General features: G+C 47.7%; 1 pseudogene across 1 annotated transcript in view; it reads left to right on the top strand.

The window, feature by feature from the left end:
* The window catches only part of LOC146858397 (transient receptor potential cation channel subfamily V member 1-like), a 989,609-nt pseudogene that overhangs the window by 820,025 nt on the left and 147,374 nt on the right, over window positions 1-22,210 (top strand). The window contains exon 10 of the transcript XR_014980020.1: window positions 13,385-13,455. The product of XR_014980020.1 is annotated as a transient receptor potential cation channel subfamily V member 1-like (transcript). The remainder of the gene's footprint in view (window positions 1-13,384; window positions 13,456-22,210) is intronic.

The following is a 22,210-nucleotide window of genomic DNA, read 5'->3' on the forward strand; positions in this document are numbered from 1 at the left end:
CCCAGATCTCTTGACTGGGGGAGAATGTCTGCATTGTCAGCATTCCGCCCATCATTTGTTTGTTGTAACGCTTTTCGCCCTAAGTGGAATGGGTATTCCCAGACGTGGGACCCGTGCTCACTACGCCACTGGAGTCAAGCTATCCTGGCTGATGACGGCTGATACCCAGAAACCGATCCTAGGATGCTTGATTCCGGTCCCTGGAATACATGGCTTGGCAGTTCGGGCTGGACTGTTCCCATGAGGCACAGGGTCAAGACTGATTTGCATATGGCCATGTCTAAACTGGGGTGGTGTAGTGGGCAAAAGAACGATGGATTTACCGCGGTCTCTTGACTGGGGGAGAATGTCTGCATTGTCAGCATTCCGCCCATCATTTGTTTGTTGTAACGCTTTTCGCCCTAAGTGGGATGGGTATTCCCAGACGTGGGACCCGTGCTCACTACGCCACTGGAGTCAAGCTATCCTGGCTGATGACGGCTGATAGCCAGAAACCGGTCCTAGGATGCTTGATTCCGGTCCAGGGAAGACATGGGTTGGCAGTTCGGGCTGGACTGTTCCCATGAGGCACAGGGTCAAGACTGATTTGCATATGGCCATGTCTAAACTGGGGTGGTGTAGTGGGCAAAAGAACGATGGATTTAACCCAGATCTCTTGACTGGGGGAGAATGACTGCATTGTCAGCATTCCGCCCATCATTTGTTTGTTGTAACGCTTTTCGCCCTAAGTGGGATGGGTATTCCCAGACGTGGGACCCGTTCTCACTACACCACTGGAGTCAAGCTATCCTGGCTGATGACGGCTGATAGCCAGAAACCGGTCCTAGGATGCTTGATTCTGGTCCAGGGAAGACATGGCTTGGCAGTTCAGGCTGGACTGTTCCCATGAGGCACAGGGTCAAGACTGATTTGCATATGGCCATGTCTGAACTGGGGTGGCGTAGTGGGCAAAAGAACGATGGATTTAACCCAGATCTCTTGACTGGGGGAGAATGTCTGCATTGTCAGCATTCCGTCCATCATTTGTTTGTTGTAACGGTGAAGTGTGTGAATCCAAAAGCATGATGGGGTTTGTAGTCACAGATAATGCTCCCACTCCCAATTGGCCCATCAAGACCTCTCTGAACCATGCTCACAGGGAGTGGAAAATAACTGACAATATGGCTGACACTGGGTCCTGCTGTGGGGAGCACAAGGCCCTGGTAGGGGTTGTGCTCAAATCGGAAGCACGTTTCATGGTGGGATGTCTGGCCGGGTGGGACTGACAGCTCTGACCATACTTACCAGTATGTGTAGACACACACACCCCTCAACACAAACTCCACACAACTCACCTGAGATAATGCATTGACTCACACTGTAGTGAAATATCACCCAAATATACCCGCACTGGGTTCTGCTGTGTGAAGCACAGGGGCCCTCTTTGGACTTGTAGCCAAACAAACACCAGGACTGCACAGTCAGCCATCTTGCCATTGCTGTCACACTCCCTCACAGGGAAGCAGAGTCAAAAGGAAGGACGTATGGGCATGCTGGGAAGGGGGTGTAGCCAAGAGCATGATGGGAGTTGCAGTCACAGACAATCCCCACCGACCTGCATTCGCTAGCAAGCTCACACTGAATCATGCCCAACTCACAAGGAGTGGAAATGAACTGACAAGATGTTTGACACTGGGCTCTGTTGTGGGGAGCACAAGGCACTGCTGGGATCTGGGCAGCAACAAACAACAGGACTGCACTGTCAGCCATCTTGCTATTGCTGTCACACTCCCTCACAGGGAAGCAGAGTCAAAAGGAAGGACGTATGGGCATGCTGGGAAGGGGGTGTAGCCAAGAGCATATGGGAGTTGCAGTCACAGACGATCCCCACCCACCTACATGGCCCAGCAAGCTCACACTGAATCATGCCCACCTCACAGGGAGGGGAAATGGACTGCCAAGATGTCTGACACTGGGCTCTGTTGTGGGGAGCACAAGGCCCTTCTGGGAACTGGGCACTAACACACAACAGGACTGTACTGTCAGCCATCTTTCCATTGCTGTCACACTCCCTCACAGGGAAGCAGAGTCAAAAGGAAGGAAGTATGGGCATGCTGGGTAGGGGGGTGTAGCCAAGAGCATGATGGGAGTTGCAGTCACAGACAATCCCCACCCACCTACATGGCCCAGCAAGCTCACACTGAACCATGCCCACCTCACAGGGAGTGGAAATGGACTGACAAGATGTCTGACACTGGGCTATGTTGTGGCGTTCACAAGGCCCTGCTGGAAACTGGGTACCAACAAACAACAGGACTGCACTGTCAGCCATCTTGCCATTGCTGTCACACTCCCTCACAGGGAAGCAGAGTCAAAAGAAAGGAAGTATGGGCATGCTGGGAAGCGGGGTGTAGCCAAGAGCATGATGTGAGTTGCAGTCACAGACAATCCCCACCCACCTACATGGCCCAGCAAGCTCACACTGAACCATGCCCACCTCACAGGGAGTGGAAATGGACTGACAAGATGTCTGACACTGGGCTATGTAGTGGGGAGCACAAGGCCCTGCTGGGAACTGGACACCAACAAACACCAGGACTGCACTGTCAGCCATCTTGCCATTGCTGTCACACTCCCTCACAGGGAAGAAGAGTTAAAAGGAAGGAAGTATGGGCATGCTGGGAAGGGGGGGTGTAGCCAAGAGCATGATGGGAGTTGCACTCACAGACAATCCCCACCCACCTACATGGCCCAGCAAGCTCACACTGAATCATGCCCACCTCACAGGGAGGGGAAATGGACTGCCAAGATGTCTGACACTGGGCTCTGTTGTGGCGTTCACAAGGCCCTGCTGGAAACTGGGTACCAACAAACAACAGGACTGCACTGTCAGCCATCTTGCCATTGCTGTCACACTCCCTCACAGGGAAGCAGAGCCAAAAGGAAGGACGTATGGGCACGCTGGGAAGGGGGGTGTAGCCAAGAGCATGATGGGAGTTGCAGTCACAGACAATCCCCACCCACCTACATGGCCCAGCAAGCTCACACTGAACCATGCCCACCTCACAGGGTGTGGAAATGGACTGACAAGATGTCTGACACTGGGCTCTGTTGTGGGGAGCACAAGGCACTGCTGGGAACTGGGCACCAACAAACAACAGGACTGCACTGACTGACATCCTGAAAGTTAACCTGCACCCACTGCAATGGTGTCACGCTTCATGATGGGCTAACTGGTCTGGGAGAGAAGGAGGTTCTGACTTGAAACCAAATTACCCGATGCTGGCCATACACATACCTTCTCTGCTAAAACACATTGCACATGTGGTACCAGTCACTCACAAAGTAAATGACCGGGCAAGATGGCTGACACATGGGCCTGATAAATGATGTGGCTGCAAATCACACATATGCACTGGCCAACCCAAACACGATCGCACACACAGGCATTGCAACCGTATGTTCAAACTCACTGTCTGGGGATGCAGTGTCCAGGGGTGCCCCCTGGCCTGGCTGTGGAGGTATGTCTTGCAGATGACAAATGTGGAGATCCATATATAGTACATTGCACAAAATACACAGGAACTCACATATACATCATTGACAGGGGACATCTGACAGTGAATGGAATGGACATACCAATATAGCTGACACCGTAGCATGGTCTCATTCACACTAGGTGCTGTTGTGAGCTGCATTAAACTCCTACATCGTTCTGCAACATATGCATCCTTCACACAACACACCACACACTGTCATAGACTCTGTAGACACAAGGTCTAACCTGGACTGCATTGGAGGAGATATGCTACTCACATCAGCAAAACCGCAACACACACAACACTGGCTATCACTGTCATGATCATGGAAAAGCCAGAGAGCTGCCTTGGTCAATCCATATCACTATGGAGAACATTGACGAGTCAAATCACATATGAACGTACAAAACTCAGCACCAGACTCATTAACGACGGTGACATCATCACTTGTATGAAATGAGATGGTAACTAGGAACACAGGAAAAAAACACTTTCTCCCAAGAGATCACAGGCATACCGGACTGTGACCATGTTGTACCAACACACCAATGTGACGTACAGAGACTAGCAAATACTGCTACCACACATGCCACAATCTTGCAATATATCCTAAGTGGAATTGCACGTATGTCCTTGTTAAAGGTCAAATGTGGACAGGGATGACACACCTGTGTCAGCCATGTGATGGCCCTTGAGTAGTAATGGCCATGTACAGTCAAATCTATACATGAGCTGGTCATGCACACACTTCGACGTGCACATTGAAATGCTTCATGTTGGCTGGACAATGTGCTACAACAATATCAATCTCTGTCCGTGACAACTTTGGACAAAGCAGTGTACAGGCATGCATCCTGACGTACAGTAGCAAATGTCATGTATGTGAACCATTGATTCCTGTAGAAACATAACTTACATTGTGTGTCTCTTCCAAACACAGGTGGTGCTGGGGACACAGCAGCAAATGAAGAGGAGTCCCTGTCCCAGACTCCGGTGGACCCTCAGCTCTCTGGTGTGGATCAGTCTCTGTCCTCTTCGGATGACGAAGAACAACCTGGCACCTCCGGTGTGAGTCATCAAGCAGCAGCAGTACAAACATCTGCACCCCCTGCACCCATGCCTCCAACATCTGGCAACAGACATGGCACCCTCGCCAACATGGACAGACCAAGGACACAGAATTACGACAGCACAGGGACACAGGCCACCCAGGAAGCTACGGACAACACCACCAGTAACAACACCCAAGGGGGCCAAGGGTCACCTGTGCGTGCCGCCACAGGTCCTGCACATGTGGCTAGGGGTGGTGGGAGGGGTGGTAGGCAGAGGTCGTGGCTTGCTGAGGGGTCTGGACTGCATGATGACCCCCAACTGGCACGCATCATAGATGCGTACCAGGATGGCACCGGAGGAATCGGCCACGTAGTGGGGATCCTCAAGGACATTCAACAGGAGCAGACTGCCCATCATGCTCGCATGGAGTCCAAGTGGGATGCACTTACTGCAGTGCATAGGGACATACTCACATGCCTCCGCCAGATAAGCACCAACATGTCCACACCCCCCTGTGTGGCCACAATATCTGTTGCCACTAGATCTGCCAGTGCCACAGGTAGGGAGGATGACTCTGGTGGAGAGTCTTCTGCACCGCAGATGCCTGCACCTGAGGATCCCCCCGAAGAAGAAGAGGGGTCGTCCGAAGAAGGACAAGTGAGATGCAGATGGCCATGCACATCCGGCAGGGCCTCAAAACCTGTTCTGGAAAATGTTCTTTGTGTGCAAACCGTTCACCTTGTCGTATATAACCCAACTCGCCTACATGACATGGATGGTTCATGTTGGTCTAATGTAGCATATGACTGTGGACTTTACTCTGGACATTTCATCTACCAACACTTCCTACTCTTCTGTGAACTTTGGATTCAAAACCCAATGTACAGCACCCACCATCCTGTGCACTATCCTCACACATGGTTGTAAATAAAGTCACCAGTACACTATACTTGCCTCTGTTGTGATTCCAACTTGTTATGTGTCATGGAGATGATGATCTGCTAAAGAACACAGTGCATGCCAACTACTACAGCAATGTGATCACCATTATGTGAGTCATGGTGATGTGACACATGTGAAGGAGACACACCACTAGGGCACCACAACACATACTCACCATAACTCATCGCATACAATGATGTTGACCTGAAATACAGTGGAATGCACAGACACCACACCTATCCACAGTCAGTGGTAACAGGCCCACAGGTGAGGTAAGCAAATGTCAGTCAGATGTGGGAAGGCAGACAACGCACATAACAAAGTGTAGCACAAGTTCATTACACATCAGCAACATGTTTATTCCACAACAGTTGCAAGGTAATTCTACGTGACAGTGGACACACGGTCACAAATTGTCGTTCATACTCTTCACTTTCAGGCTTTTGATTTGATTTGCAGATGTACCAAGGGCATGGCTTGGTACTGCAGATGTGACAGGAGGACCATGATTGGGGACCAGAGTAGATGCTCATTATGCCACCGAGTGTTCTTCCTCATTACCAATGACAGGTGTTTCTCGTGCAACTAAATGTGTCCCCAGGAGTTTTCTCTGATTCAACATTCAGATTTCCTCTTACGGGTTGATAAGGTTGCCCTTGTTCACATAAACTGCATCAACACCTCATGTTGGAAAGATCACTCCTCTTTAAATTGCTGGGCAAAAAAAAATCCTTTCCATGCATTTGCATGTATCATTCTATGCCTGGTGGCAGCAGACGGTGGAGGGGTGACTAGGGGTGACTGGTTGTATGCTAACCTGGGAATGTCTACAATTATGGTTGAGACTGAAGACTTGCATTGCACCTTAGTGGGAATGTGAACAGGGAAAACAGGGAGAACATCTGGGATACTTGCAGAAAAGGTGCAGTGAGTAGATGAGTTCTCCATCAAATGGCAAATTACTTGTAGCATGTTCCGTGCACCTGTGGTGTAGCAAACCAGAAAAAGACTTAAATGACTAAGACTGAGCACTGGCATTAATGTGTCCTGGGTGCCTTCGAAGGTAGATACAGACTGGGAGGTGATTTTAGCCTCCACAATGCCTCAGGGTCACAATTTACTCATCGTGATCTGTGGTTAGAGTGCAGGAGCATAGGTTCTCTCCACTTTGCGATGAAGCATTGGAGTAGTTTTTCTTTCCTACAGGTGCTGATAATGAAAGTCAACAATGGACATGACAGCATTTTATTTTCAACATATGATATTTGTTGAGTGCTGATAGGACAGTGGGCATTCATTACCATACAGAAAATATTACACTCACGCAAACAGTCAGCTGTTGAATGCTGAATTAATTGGCCTTAGAGATAGTGGTCCATTTCATAACATACCTGCAAGTGCAGAAGGTGGTCTGTTAGTGAAGTATCCTGTAGTGTGTTGATCTTCTGCCATGGTTGTGTAAGATGTTTATATCCTGGACGTGAAGCTGCAGCTATAAGTGGAGACAAGGTGGTAATGCACATTATGTTGCGCAGGAAATGCTTTTGACTCATACTTGTTGTCAGATGCCACTCGTGAGAGAGGAGGCATTGGTAGACAGGGACTGGGCCCAGGTGTAGTGGTTGAAGTCCTTTGCCATTGGTGTCATGGGGTCCATTCTACTGTGATTCTGCAAATTGGCCAAACTGGAAAAGTGCAACTCTTTCATTCTTATTCTTGACTATCAGAGTAGCAAGGATGAACAGGCTTCTCAGGTAGGTAGTGTAAAAGAATGTATTCAATCACACAGCATTACACTACACCCTTCTCCATCCATGTCTGCTAATGGAGTTTCCTAGCGTTTATCATCTCCGGTGTCTAATTGTGGACACAGCACTGGATAAGTTCAAGTGCAGTCACACAATCACCATTAAGGTGTATATGTGCCAATAGTTCAGTTTGTTTTTCCTTCAGTGCAATAGTTGCATAGAACAAATCTTAGTACATGTGCCAGGCTTCAGACTGCTTTTCAGTCTCACAGTTCAGAAGCCCTGTGGTTACCTGCTTTTGGCAGCTGGAGTCCTAGCCCATGTGGGAGCGACACATGCAGTGGTCCTGCTATTCTGGCAGCTTTGGAGCTGTTGGAGCTGCAACGGCAGCTTTGCTGGGAATATGGAAACCTGCAGCTTTCTGTCTGCTCAGAAAATAGAGGGACTACGATTCAGCAGGTGTGGCCTTCGGGTCCATCCTAATTTCGCTGGTGATCTTGGCACTTGTGGCCCCCAGACCAGTCATGGCGCACACCTCAGTTGGGCATGATTACTCGGGCTCTAACAACAGCAGTGATAGCACCAGTCATGAGACTGCTGATTAAGGGCCTGATTACGAGTTTGGCGTTGTGGGAGCGGGCCGCCACACCAGCGCTCAGTTACCACATCACCAAATTCATCAGCCAACTGCCTGCCAGATTAAGAGTGTCTCCTGATCTGGCGGCCGGTGCTTTGGCGGTCCCAGGCGGTGAGTCTTAGAAAGGCACCACAATGGGAATGCCAAAGCAAGTTCCTGCATGGCATGGACTGTTAAGTCCATGTCATGCAGAAACTGGGGGTGCACGCATAGAAGGGGGTACACCATGTGCCTTCCTGCATGCATCCCCATGGCCCTGATGCAACAGGTGGCCCTATAGAGACCCCTTAGTTTCCTCACTGCCTCACTTTTCATGGCTGGCTCACGGCCATGAAAACTGTGGCAGTGAGGAAACTTGTATATGCTTGGCGGTGCCGTAGTGGCACTGCTAACATATTGTGGGCCTCAGACCACTGCAAGACCGCCAGGGATCACAGATGACTGTGGTGGCAGTGGTCCTATGGCAGTCCGACTGCCAATTTTGTAATACTGCGGTCGGACCACTGGTGCGGCAGTGCCTGCACTGCCAATGTGGCTACGGCGGTCCAACACTCCAAGGCCCCAAAATCCTCAGCAGCCACAGACCCATCTGACTCCTACCTTTTCCAGCTAAAGTAATTGAGAAAGCCACGAATACCGCATTCGCAGACCACCTAGAACTCCATCTACTCCTAGACAGCTCTCAATAAGGCTTTCCCACAAACCATTACATTGATACATCCCTTATTGCGGCCACCGATGACATTAGAAGCATCCTCGACTGAGGAGAAAAGGCCACACTCATCCTCCTTGACCTCTCCGCAGCCTTCGATACGGTCTCCCACAAGTCACTGATCAGAAAACTTCAGAATGTGGCTATCCGTGGACCACCCCTCAAGTGGATATCCTTCTTCCTCATGGACAGAACTCAATAAGTTAGACTTTCCCCCTCCACCTCAGAACCCAAGAAACTCTTCTGCAGAGTCCCTCAAGGATCGCTGCTTAGCCAAATACTCTTCAAGGTCTACATGGCCCCTTGCTGACATTTCAGAGCCTACGGCGTCAAAATATTTTTCGACGCCAATGACACACAGCTTATCCTCTCCCTTTCTGACTCACCAGCACCACCAAATCATACTTCACCAACTGCATGAACAGCATCTCTGCGAATGCTACGCAACATTTCAGGTGGATGTCACTGAATACCAGACGGATGGTCAACCAGGCTCTTATCACAGGTGATGTCCTAAACCAACTCCAAACCACCCAGAATGCCTCTGCCGGACTCATCCTGAACATCCCACGAAATAACCACATCTCTCCACACCTCAACAATCACCACTGACTCCCAGTCCAGGAAAGATGTAAGTTCAAGCTACCCAGGCCTACAAAGCTCTCCACAACACTGGCCCAGCTTACATCAAACACGGCCTCAACTTCTACCAGCCACCAGACACCTTCGATCTGCATCCCAGGCAAGAGCACACCTCCCCCGAATCAAGCAGACCAGATGCAGAGGACACTTCTTCTCATACCTCAAAGCCAAGACCTAGAACGACTTACCAAAACACCTCAGAATCTCCCCCCATGGATGTTTGTAGGAATCTCATGATGAGCTCTTCCAGACGAAACAGGCATGATCTCATCTTTCCCCCCTCAGGCCTACCCTACTAGGGCTGGACCCCCATACCCCAACTCATCCTCTTACTCACCGACGACCCAACCACCACCAGAGCCAACTTCCACAGATGCATGACAAACAATGCCAACTGGATGAAGAACAACTGCCTGCAGCTGAACACAGACACAATGGAAGTACTGGTCTTTGGCGACAACAGCAACACTCGGAATGACTCCTGATGGCCATCAGACTTAGGAACCTCACCAAATCCCTCCACCCATGCCAGAAACCTCAGAATCATCATTGACAAGTCCACCATGAAATCACAGATCAGCGCCGTTTCCTTCGCCTGCTTCCTCACTCTGCACATACTACATAAGATCTTCAAGTGGCTACCCCTAGACATGAGACGCACCGTGCCCCAGGCCCTCATCAACTGGTCAATGGCAAATAACCCTAGGTGGGTTACTCTACCAGCGGAGTTTGCAGAGATTTGCCTACTCCGCGCCCGTGGCGAATGCGTTGTAGGCATAAAACTCCGCCTCCGTGGTGGAGCGGAGTTAGCCACTCCCTCCCGCCTCCCAAAGTCTTTAAAAATTTAAACAAAGGCATTTACCGGGTGTCTGCCGCCTCCCCTGCCAGCCGTGACTTTGAAAGGGGGGGGAGGGACTGTAGCGAAGAGTAGCGTATTACCACTGAGTTTTTTTAAAACTCTGTGGAAATACGCGTAGAGGCACTACGCCTGCTACGCCCAGGGTTAATGGCAATGTCCTCTTTGTACAAATCGCCACACACTTCTTACAGAGACTTCCAACCATACAGAACGCCGCAGCCACACTCATCCTCTGCCTTCTCTGACTAACCCACATCACATCCCACCTCAGGCAACTCCGCTGGCTCCTCGTACAGAAGAGATGCCAATTGAAGCTGCTGACCCACACACACAAGGCTCTACAGAACCAAGGAACCACATACATTAGCCACCACCTGAACTTCCACCAACAGTAGAGAAGACCACACTCTGCCTCCCTTTCACTTGCCCATATTCCTTGCATCTACCGAAGCAGAAGTGGATGATGCTCCTTCTCCCACATTGCAGCAAACACCTGGAACACATTCCCCATGCACCTCTGGACCATCACTTCACTTCCGTCATTCCGAATGGCTCTCAAGACCTGGCTATTCAAATAAGAGTCCAGGACCTGCAAGTGCCTAGATTCTATATCAGGTGATTAGCCGCACGTTATAAATCCTGACTGGTTGATTGGATACTGTCACGGGTGATTAGCTGCACTCTACAAATTCACATAATATAACATTGGTGAAGGTGGTGCTAGGAAACAATCCCAGTCTCAGGCTAGTGCCAACCATAAATGAGGCACCACTAGGCACTCTTTTCAGAACACTTTGGACCTGTGGACGAACAGAAGGACAGCATCTTCTGTTTAAGATCGATGAGTAGATTCCAAGGGTCAGTTGGATGACCTTGTGTTAATCTACAGGGACTTAACGAGCTGCAAGAAGCCCTTTTACTTAGTCGCGGCTGCTCCTACAAATCAGTAGTGGGGCGGGGAGGGGAAGAAGGGCAGGAAGGGGGGGAGAAAAATAAAATAAAAAAAGATCAATTACCTGCCGGCCAGCAGGCCGGCCACTGCCTCGCTTCCCCTCTTCTCCGTCCTCTTCCTCTCTTCTGTTCGTACAGGTATCAGGAAGCACCCAGGCTCCTCAATCACAATGCTGTAATGCAGCTGTCTGATTGGTCTGAGTGCCATGGTTTGGCGCTCAGTTGGTAATAGGAGCCTGGGCATGTTCTCCACCCAGGCTGTAATGCAGCCTGGGTGGAGAACATGCAAAGTGTGCATGAATTTTTGGCCAGCCCCAAAGGGCCGGCCAAACATTCATGCGCACTTAGCAGGGTGCCACCACTCCTGATCCCTGCGCTGCCCAGCCTAGCCCAGCCCCACAAAACTGCCCCAGCACAGAAAAATAAAATAATAATAACATCAAGTTTTTATCATTTTCTTTTTCCTTTTTAGCTGCTGAAAGGCAGTGTTATGACTCTCCTCCGACTTAGCAGAGGAGCTGCCCCTGCTTCTACTGAAGCCCCACTGACCATTTCCAACTAGACGTGCCCTGGACCCTGTTGGTTGATTTTGCGTGAATGAGTCTTCAATCCCAAGTGCTGTTTTTGAGGCACTGGAACCCTGGGCTGTGTCAAAGTGTACTCCTAACATCCTTAAAAACCTGTGACTTAGAAATGTTTTGGGTCCGAAGACCTCCAAGCCGATCCAACAAAGGTTCGTTGCTGTTGGGCTGAAGATACAGGCTTCTCTTGCTCTGAGCTTTTCCACAGCAGCAAATCTCTTTCAATGGGACCTCAAAGAGAATGTATCCAGTCTCAGAGAGTTCTGTTTGGCTACAGCTTGATGCCTTGTTCTGCTGGAGGAATAAGAGCACGAAAAAAGCAACTGTCCACTTGACCAGGTGAAGGTGCCAATACTATCCAGACAGCAAGAGGACTTTCCTGGGCGCAAATTTTAAATTTTCACGCTTGGAGCATTTTCCGCCTAAACCGACAGCTTCTCTTTGACTCTGTCCAATTCTTATCTGACGTTGTGGGGCCTTTGACGGATACAGTCTGCTGCCCTGTTGAAGGGCTTTGATTTCCATTTTTAAGACTAAGGGCCTGATTACAAGTTTGGTGGTGTTGCAGCAGGCTGCCACACCAGCCCCCCCTGCAACACCACCAAACCTGCAGTCAGCCTGCCATATTCCGACTGGAATACAGGTTGGGCGGTCCTGTGGCGATGGTTCCATGGCAGTGCCTTTCTAATGCTCATAGGAGAGCTTTAGAAAGGCACCGCTTTGGGAACGCCGCAGCCCATTTCTGTGGTCGAAATTCACAATGTTGTGCATTTAATTCCGTGCAGGAACTGCGGGTGTATACAGACAGGGGGGCACATGCCCTCCTTGCTCAACACCAATAGTCTAAGGAACAAAGACACAACAGCAAATGCACAAGAGCTCACACAGCCACTGTTTTCCTAGGTGTAGGATGGTTCGTGTAGGATGTGTTGCCAGTGGCAGCTCCCTGTGGAAGACACATGGCACATAGGTTTCTGAAGGTCCAAGTAGGCCCAGGTTGCAGCGGCTGAACAATTGACTAAGGCAGAGGTATCCTAGAACCATACACGTAGAGGCTGCACCAGGGAGAGACGTTTTCTGAGGTAGCCACAAGCAGTTTACCTGCTCCTCATCTGGTCCCAGGGCTTGGAGACAGAGCAGCCTCAGCACTGGTCTCTGTGCTTGGATTACCTACATGGCTTGGTGTTCTGCAGTAATGTTGTAAAACAGGGATGATGCTCAGTACAGGAGAGCACTTAACATGCAGCTCTGCCTAATTCACCATGTGGGTGCACTGTGAGTTGAGTAGTGGGCCTCACCATGACCAGGCAGCACTCTCAGGTGGAGATAGAGGGCCCTTTCATGAGATGCTCTTGCATCTTAGATCAGGAGTTTCCACTTTTAAGCGATCTCTGAACGTCTGTTCCTTAATGAGCAGTTTACCTATTTTTGTTCTCTGTTTGAGGATTACTTTTATTCCTGGTAACCAGTCATTCGTGCAATGGCAAAAATCCACATATCAGTAAAAAGCTGTGGCATGGTCCAAGATGTGATGGACAACCCATCAAGCTGATGCCTATGGAGAGCTCACGCAAACAAGCCAATGGCTGAACAGAACTGACCCATGCACCCTATCTGTATTCTGTATGCTCTGTGATGTGCTAACTTGAGCACTGGATACTAATGAAATCTGAGACTTTACTAGCTTATCCATCATTTTCATTACTCTTCCCACTAAACTTGTTGTTTCCCTTTCTTACAGATCATTTACTTTTGTCGAAGACGTCCCTCTTTAACAACGCTTCTCATTGATGGATATTTTGAAGTTCTCTTGTAAGTTTTATATGTTTTTAGAATTATATCAATTTAAATATGTACATATATAACAAAGTTATACATAATAATTATTAATTAATCATATGCATTTGTATGGCACTGCGAATCATCCCCAGGGGGATCTCTCGGCGCTTGAGAAGGTGACACCCAATCAGCAGCATAAACTTAAAACAGACAGGTCTTGAGCATTTTTTTGAATTGAGACAGGTCGGCACATGGCCGAATCTCCTCAGGGAGATAGTTCTAATGTTAAATTATATTTAATATTGAGTCATTGATAGCAAATTTGTAGTCATGGTTAAATTCCAATTACCATTGAAAAGACGTTTTTCAGCTTTTCTAATAACTGCATGAAATTATGCACACACAGTTACGAAGATCCATCCAGGGAGTGGACAAAAGTGTTTTTCATTTTAGCTCCAATAGGATTTTTAACACACTGTTTCAGCAGAAATTATTGAATGTAGTTACACCAAAACTGATATGAAATTAGAAAATTTCCACTTTACTCAGAATAGATCTGTATTTTTTAGTTTGGCTTGAATCCTTAAAGTAATTATTAAGATGTACAAAAAGATATTGGTGGCCTTTGTACGGTTAAACTTTAAAAGTGGAGACTCTGCTCATTGGGATACACAAAAGATCTAAGAATAATACATGTGCAAAATAAGCAAATCCGATTACATTAGGTAACACTTTTCCCTTTGTCTAATTCAGGATCCATGGAATCCTAAAGAAACTGTGAATCCTCACTATCTGATTTGACCAAAATGTGCTACTGTTATGTAATGTGAGGATCCTTTAAATGCCCACAGATTCTGTGCCCAGGATTTTATGGGGCTACAGAAACTTCTTATGACCACAGTAGGGATGTGGATGATGTGGCTCTTTGGGGCCTCCTACTCGTAGAAATCACTCTTAAAATTAAACAAACATTGGCAAAGTCAATAGGTCAAGCTTAAACGTGTTAACGCATGCAAACATATGATATGCACAAATGCTAGTTGCAAGTGTTAACACATGCCCCAGTTAATTACTGGTAATCTTCTTTACACCGAGTGTAGTCTTCCTCGCTACATGACTAACGTAGTGAGCTTCAGCTCCCTAGCAGAACTCTCCAAGCAAATTAGTACTCTAGCCTTCCCATCCCTCCCTAACAAGGTTGGCCTCCTTCACCCCTGATCTATTATAAGAGGAGGCATGACCCACTTCTCTTACTGTTCAATTATCAAGCGTCAGCCCTAAAAAGACAACCTTTATGGTCAAGAATTTTATGTCCAGAGCCCCCAAAGGTTCGAAAGGAGCAGCCTGCAGTGCCTGCAACACCAATGGGAGATCCCAGGCCTAAGCAGTACAAATCTCCCGAGGACGCCGAAGGAAGAAACTATGCATCAACCTGGATATCAAAGGATCTAACTCATCTAAATGTGGACTTCAGATAGCCTGCAAAGCCGCCCACTGTGCCCAAAGAGTAGATGTAGCCTGGCCCAACGCAACAACCATCAGACAGAAAATCCAATATCCTGATCGGATTCACCAAACCAGAGTCCAGTCCCTTAGTGGTACACCACCTAGAAAATAATCCACATTGCCTGGGATACAACAGTAGAGTCGCCCGACGTCTGGAGCCCTGAAGAAAGTCCACCACCAGAGCCAAACAAACTCGAGACTGCAGAGTCACCCTTTAAATAGCCAGACCTCAAGATGGAGCCGCCGCAGAACTCCCGCCAGCAGAGGAGCACCCCTCGGAGAATATAAATGGTCGGGAACCGCCCAACACACTTTAACCGCAAGCTCCCTCAGTAGAGGGTACGAGCAGCACTGACCCAGCCCGGGACCACCAACAGAACAAAAGCAATCTCCAGGCATTTCTTGAACAGCATTCTGGCAATCAAGGGAATTGGAGGAAATGCATACAGCAGGTTGTCCGGTTTTCGGAATGACATCGCATCTACCCGCCATGCCTCCGGATAAGGAGCAATTGTGCAGAAGCGTGGCAGAAGAACATTGTCCTTGTCCACAAACAAGTCCACCATCGGACACCCAAACCTCTGCTGCAACACACCTCTGTTGACAAAGAGATCAAATTCATGGGGAAAAACCCTGCTCATGTGGTCTGCCACACAATACTCCCTCCCCGGGAGACACACTGCCCTAAGAGACAACACAGTGCTTTCCACCCTGGTCAGAATCTCCTGAGCCAGGAGCCACAAGGACTGAATCCTGCAACCCTCCTGGTGATTGAGATAACCCATCACTACCGGATTGTCCGTCCTAACCAGCACATGATCCCCCTGAGGGCTGAAGCAAATTCCTGACAAGCCACCTGCACAGCCTTCAGTTCCCTGAAGTTGGAAGAACAACCAGCCTGAAGGCGATCCTACAGCCCCTGTACAGACCTATAATCCAAAGTCGCCCTTCAGCTTAGCTTGCTGGCATCAATTGTCACCACCAAGGAAGATGACACCTGAAAGGTAAGACCCCTCATAACTTTGGTCTCTTCCAGCCATCACCCCAGGGCGACTCGAATCTGACAGGACCCCACCACCTAAAGATTGTAATTGGTGGAACAAGGGGACCAATAGGACAGCAGATGGTTCATTAACGAGTACAGGTACAACTGAGCCCATGGCAACACATTGATCACAGAAGACATAATGCCCTGTAACCTCAATCACTGATGCACCAGGGCTGAATTCAGTGCAAGCAGGCAACGCAGGTTCCTCCATAAGGATGCCCTTGTCTCTGCCTGCAAAAGTACCAGCCCCTTAACCATGACCAGGTGACCCCCAATGAAGCCCAGATCCTGGGTAGGGACCAGATACAACTTCTTGTGGTTGATCAAGAGGATGTGGACCTCCAGAATCTCCCAGACTCTCTGAACGTGGAGAGTCCTGTTGGGAATAAAAGAGGCAGAAATAAGCTAGTCATCAAGGTACGGGAACACCTGACTCCTCTCTCTATGTATGAGCCCAACCAAGGGAGCCAAGAATTTCGTAAAAACCCACGGGTAAGAGGACAAGTCGAAGGGTAATACCTGGAACTGAAAATGCTCGGGCCCAACACAGAACCGGAGGAACTGCTTGGATGATCGCTAAATCAATGCTCGATAAATCGGCACATGCAGATAGACATCGGGCGAATCCAAGGAAGCCACCACTTTCCCCTGAAAGAAAAGATCACCTGCAAAGACAACATCTTAAACTTAACATGAGGGACAATAAAGTATACCCGCTTCAAATTCAGCACAGGACGGAAGTCCCCGAAATCTTCCTTACCAGGAAAAGGACTGAGTAGATACCTTGACCCACATTACAGGCCATACCTGGGCAAATGGCACCTTTTGCAAGAAGAGTCTGAATACCTATCAAAAGAGCCTTCCTCTTTGTGGCAACTAAGGGCAAAGGAGTGTGAACAAAAAACTCTGGGGCAGGGAATTCTGTAGCTCTCTTTCACAATCCTTAATACCCACTGATTCGAAATTGACTTCCCCTAAGTCTCCATGAAATTTGACAACTGACCCCCCCCCCCCCCCCCCTCTCCCACAGGGAGCTGCCCTTCGGGGCCCCTCCTGGGATAGTCAGGATTTCGATGAGGTGTTGGAACCAACATCTGACTGCTGAAACCAGGACTTGCGGGAGAAAAGGACACCCAGACTGCGTCCCTCCCACGAAAGGGCAGGTTACCCCTAAGACCAGAAGACAGACCGAAGGCCCTCTCGTGCCAAAGAATCTACCCCTAGAAGGATGATTTGGAGCAAACAGTTTCCTATCCTCTACTGATTTCATCACCATCTCCTCCAATGGAGCGCCAAACAGCTTCACCCCGGAGAAAGGAATCTTCATCAGAAGGGATTTCTGCGCCGCCTCAGCCTTCCAAAGGCGCAACCAGACCTGGCGCCTGACCTGATTAGCTGTACTGCAGAGGCAGCCACGGCCCCCAAGATATCAAACGAAATATCTGACAACATTCTGGTCTGCTGTTCCATGACCGCATGGGTCAGCATGATGATCGCTCCTTGCTCCATAAGTTCAGCTAGAAACTGGTAGTCCTTCAAAAGAGACTGGATAGTGTAGGAGAGATAAGCAGAGGCCCTAATGGAGAAGTTGGCCATGGTGTAATACCTTTTGACTGCTGCCTCCACCCTTTTGTCAACCACGTCTGAAGGAGAGGCATCCTCGGAAATGATGGTATCCTATGAAGATAACCCAGCTTTGAAAGAATCTACATTTACCATCGCTCTAAAATCCTTAGCAAAGTCCTAAATGGCATAACGCTTAGATAAGTACAGTGGTAAAAACTGCCTGTCAACCTTCTGCCACTCATTATCCATCACCTTGTCGTGAGGGTTTAGGGATGCCAGCAGACGTTGCTAAGTTAGCATTAGTTAGTGTATTACATCACCGCCATCTTGCCGCTTATGCACACAACACTACATGCCTTGGTTCCCGTCAACACTTTTGCTCGTGCTGCTTCACATGGGAACTGTCTGCTTTTCACTATTTCTGTTGTGCTCCGAGTTCTCGTCTGTACATCGTGTTCACGGCAAGAAAACAACTCCACTGGTTAATCGGCTTTGGTCCGTCCCACACACATATAGACATAACATGAAACACAGCTGCGCTTTTAACTTTCCGGGTGTTTTTAATATTGCACAGGATGCAAATTAGACACACTTGGAGAAAACCTTTCCTGAGGAAGAGCTGTGCTTGTCCGGAGATGTAAATCCTATCATCAAAGACTTGAGGTAGGGGGTTCTGCTGTCCAAGACCAGAGGTCTTCCACTGATATAATAAACATAGATTGTAGCACAGGGCGGGTGGTAAAGCGCTATAAGGCTTCATCCATTGTCATTATAATATGCTATCCCCGTTCGTATTATATGGAATTGTAACCATGCTGATTATATTGTTTTTATGCATTTCTTTGCTAATGTTAGCACGTGTACTGCATTACAGAGCATGTTAGTTGAAATAAACATTTTAAAAACTATACAGTGTCTCTGGTTACTCACATTGTGAACAGGTATGAGAATTTAAGCGAAAGAGTGTTTTGTTGCTACGAATTCTGAGAGGCCCCGAGTCACATGTTCTAGGATATTCAATCATTGGTAGCTCCGCTGTAGTACAGAGAACGAATGGGATACTATAACTAGCCGGATAGGGGTTCTGGGCACTGAGGCGTGTTTTTGGTACACCACAATTTCTTTTGACCTATTTGGAGCAACAACACAAGAAGAAACTGGGAACCATATACTCTGACAAATAGAAATCAGTATAACATCCAAACATACAATCGCTTTGATACACTTAACAACTTAGAAGCAGTGGACTGACTGAGCATAGAGGGTTCTGATAAGGTGGGAATCCTGAATAGTGTAGATCCTGGCGCTAATAAGGGTTTGCTAGCACCACGAGCCAATAATTTGCTAGAGGACATACAATAGAGAGCCCCTCCGGAAAAAATACTGGTAACCGTGGACATATTCCCAGACACTTTGGTAGTGCAAACCCTACTGCTCCCTACCAAAACACGGCTTAAGTCCCCATTGGGGGTGGATGGTCTGGGGGGGGGGGAGGACAGGAACATGGGTACTGCCAAGAAAGATAATTGTCAGTTCCTTTTTTGGAATGCGGCAGGACTCAAGTCCAAAGTGTGTAATAAAGTTTGGGCTGCTTTTGTTAATAAATATGAGGTCCTCAGTTTTCAAGAAACATGGTTAGAGGATCCTATCCACATTTGTGGGTATAAAAGTTTTCATACACCAACAATGAGATCACCCCATGGTAGAGCTAAAGGGGGCCTTTGTAAATATATATCCAACTATTTGAACTTGAGGAAAATCAAATTGACTGTCTCATGTCGGTATTATCAAGTGATTAATTTACATGTGTATCAAGGTTCTTGCGTTGTATCGTTACATTTTTATAATAATGTCCCATCGGAAATACTCAAGGGTATACTGCGAAAATTAAACAGTGAACTGCACAATGTATTTTCTTATGCAGCTAATGACGCTCTGATTATATGGGGTGGAGATTTGAATTCCCCTATTTGTCCAAGGGAGGCTAAGGGGGTCTGTGGTATGGTGCATGAAAAAGGTTTCGGTCTTTCCCACATCCCTCACACACCATATGGAGACCTTCTGAATGACATTTTGTTTGCCTATGATATGGGTTTCACAAATAATCTATGTGCTCCTGTGGTTCCCTTCTGTCCAACATTTAACGGCCGAGGTACCTTTTCTACAATTGATTATTTATTGGTCACATGTAGGCACTCATCACGCATCATTGCTTTTACTACTCATGACATTGCCGTTAGTGACCATTATCCGCAAAGTATAGATGTGTCATTATATAAAAATGATCTTAATTTGAGGGGTAATTCCACTCAGGTTTTTGATGAACATCACCTTAAACAGACAAAAATGGGTATGCTTTGAGATGGGGGAAAGTGGACCCCGAAGTTTTTGTTACAAAAATCGTCTCAAAGTGTAGGCACATGATTTATTTGTGTCTTGATAAAATGTCCTCTCACCAAGCAATCATAGAGAACTTTTTAATTATCTCTAACAAAATAAAGGATACACTGTACATAAAAACAAGAAGGAATAACGCATTCAGCGAGGGTTGGTTTGATTCCCAATGTACAAAAGCCCACACTAAACTTAAATATGCTTTAAACGCTAGGGTGAAAGATCAGGAACTCATTAGGGAATCAAGAAGGAACTACAAGAGGTCCGTGAAGGATAGGAAGAAAACGCTGAAAGAGGAGACTTGGAGTGCCCTGCGTGAGACCTGAACTAATCGAGATCTTTCTGCTTTCTGGAAGGCGGTTAATGCGCCTTTCTTGTCTGAGCACAAAAAAGCGACCATAGAAATTGCAGTAAATCAGAGTGGAAATCGCACTATTCAAAGTTATATAATAATCAAACTAGTGATGCACAGAGTATTGTGGTGAACGGGACTGACCCTGGACCTCCCCCCCCCCCTTTTAAAAAACTACCCCTGGATTTTACCTTGAGTGAGGTCAATGCCGCCATAAATGCAAGCTGTGGCGGTAAGGCCCCGGGGCTGGACGGAATCCCGGTGGACCTATTTAAATCTAATTTGGCATTATGGGGACCACTTTTAACTCAAGTTTTTAATGCATGCTGTACCAAGGGATTTTTAACGACCTGGTATGACTCTATAATTGTCCCCATCTTTAAGAAGGGAGATAGAGCAAATCCAGCATGCAATCGCCCGATTTCTTTATTGGATTCAACTGTGAAGATCATAGGACGGGTGATATTAGAAAGACTGCTGGGATGGGTGGAGGAGAAAGGAGTAATTAGTGATCTACAGTATGGTTTCCGTAAGGGCTGGGGGACAATTGAACAGGGACTGAATTTACATATCCTATTAGAGAAATATACCCATGCAAAAAGTCTTGATGGCAGTCCAGATGGCGATTCTTAAAGAACGTGCCCTGGCGCAGGGAAAACGCATATTGGTGGTAACACCATATCCTGCTCTGGAAGCAGTGACGAGTGTTCCTAATTACAAAGCTTTACATCCACGGTGGATACAATGGGCTACATCGTTGACATGTCACATTTATCTATGATTCCTCGTTACAGACTCAGGAGACCCTACAATATGAATTCGTTCATCCAGCTCCTCTGTCTATGCGCCTGTTCGAGGAATACTGTTGTATCATTTATACTGATGGTTCGGCGCAACCGGCGATTGGATCTAAACATTCTTATTATGCAGCCTGTGCGATTGTGGCTGTTTCCATAGGGAACGGCGAGTTTAAGTCCAGTGTGGTTCACACACAGGCGCTCGGCGACTGTACCGCCCAATTGGCTGAGCTGCGTGCTTTGGTGCTCGCTCTGGAGTTTACTGTGTTCAATCTTTTAATGACAATTTATTATTTTGGACTCAAAATTACTACCCAGATTCCAAAGGCAAGACAATTAAGCATAAAATGCTATGGGTTCAAGTGGCAGAGCTGAAAGAAAGCCTGTTGCTCACACAGGTAATTCATTCTCTAGGCCACCAACGTGTAGGAGTACACACGGTTGATAACAGCTTAGCTGATGAAGCAGCTAAGTCAACAGTGTACACGTGCTTAGTAGCAGCGGTTACAAGATCCATGAGTAAGGTTGATGATGACACCTTGGCAGCTATAGCTGCTACAGAGAAGGGAGGTAATTATCCAAAAGGAATCCCTTCCAAATACTTTAACCATTTAAACCCTGATAGCGTTCCCTATGTGACAATTAATAACGTTGGTGAGAGGTTGATTCCCAACCCGGACGACAGGCTTACACTGATAATTGCAGCACACAAGGGCATGGCCTCAGCGCATGCTGGTGTGTCTGCTACAGTCAGTATCTTGCAACAACGTTGCTGGTGGCGCGGCTTATATAAACAAACACGTACTTATGTACTTTCTTGTGAAATATGTCAACAATCAAGCCGTCTACTGTGACCCGGCCACCACAAACGCCGGTATGCACATCCAATAGACCATTTGCTTGTGTTTATTTGGATCACTGCGGTCCATTTTCTTCTGATACTGCATATAAATAAATTTTAGTAGCAGTTGATTCGTGCACACGTTTTCTATGGGTCTGGCTACAACGCAGTGCTGACGCTCGAACTGTAGTCAGGGATTTGTGCGTCTTTGTGGGAATTTTTGCAGTGGGCACCTTACATTCAGACCAGGGTCCAGCGTTCGCCTCTAAGCCGTACAAAGAATC

Source organism: Triturus cristatus, chromosome 3_2, assembly GCF_964204655.1.
Source record: "Triturus cristatus chromosome 3_2, aTriCri1.1, whole genome shotgun sequence".
Taxonomy (NCBI): Eukaryota; Metazoa; Chordata; class Amphibia; order Caudata; family Salamandridae; genus Triturus; species Triturus cristatus.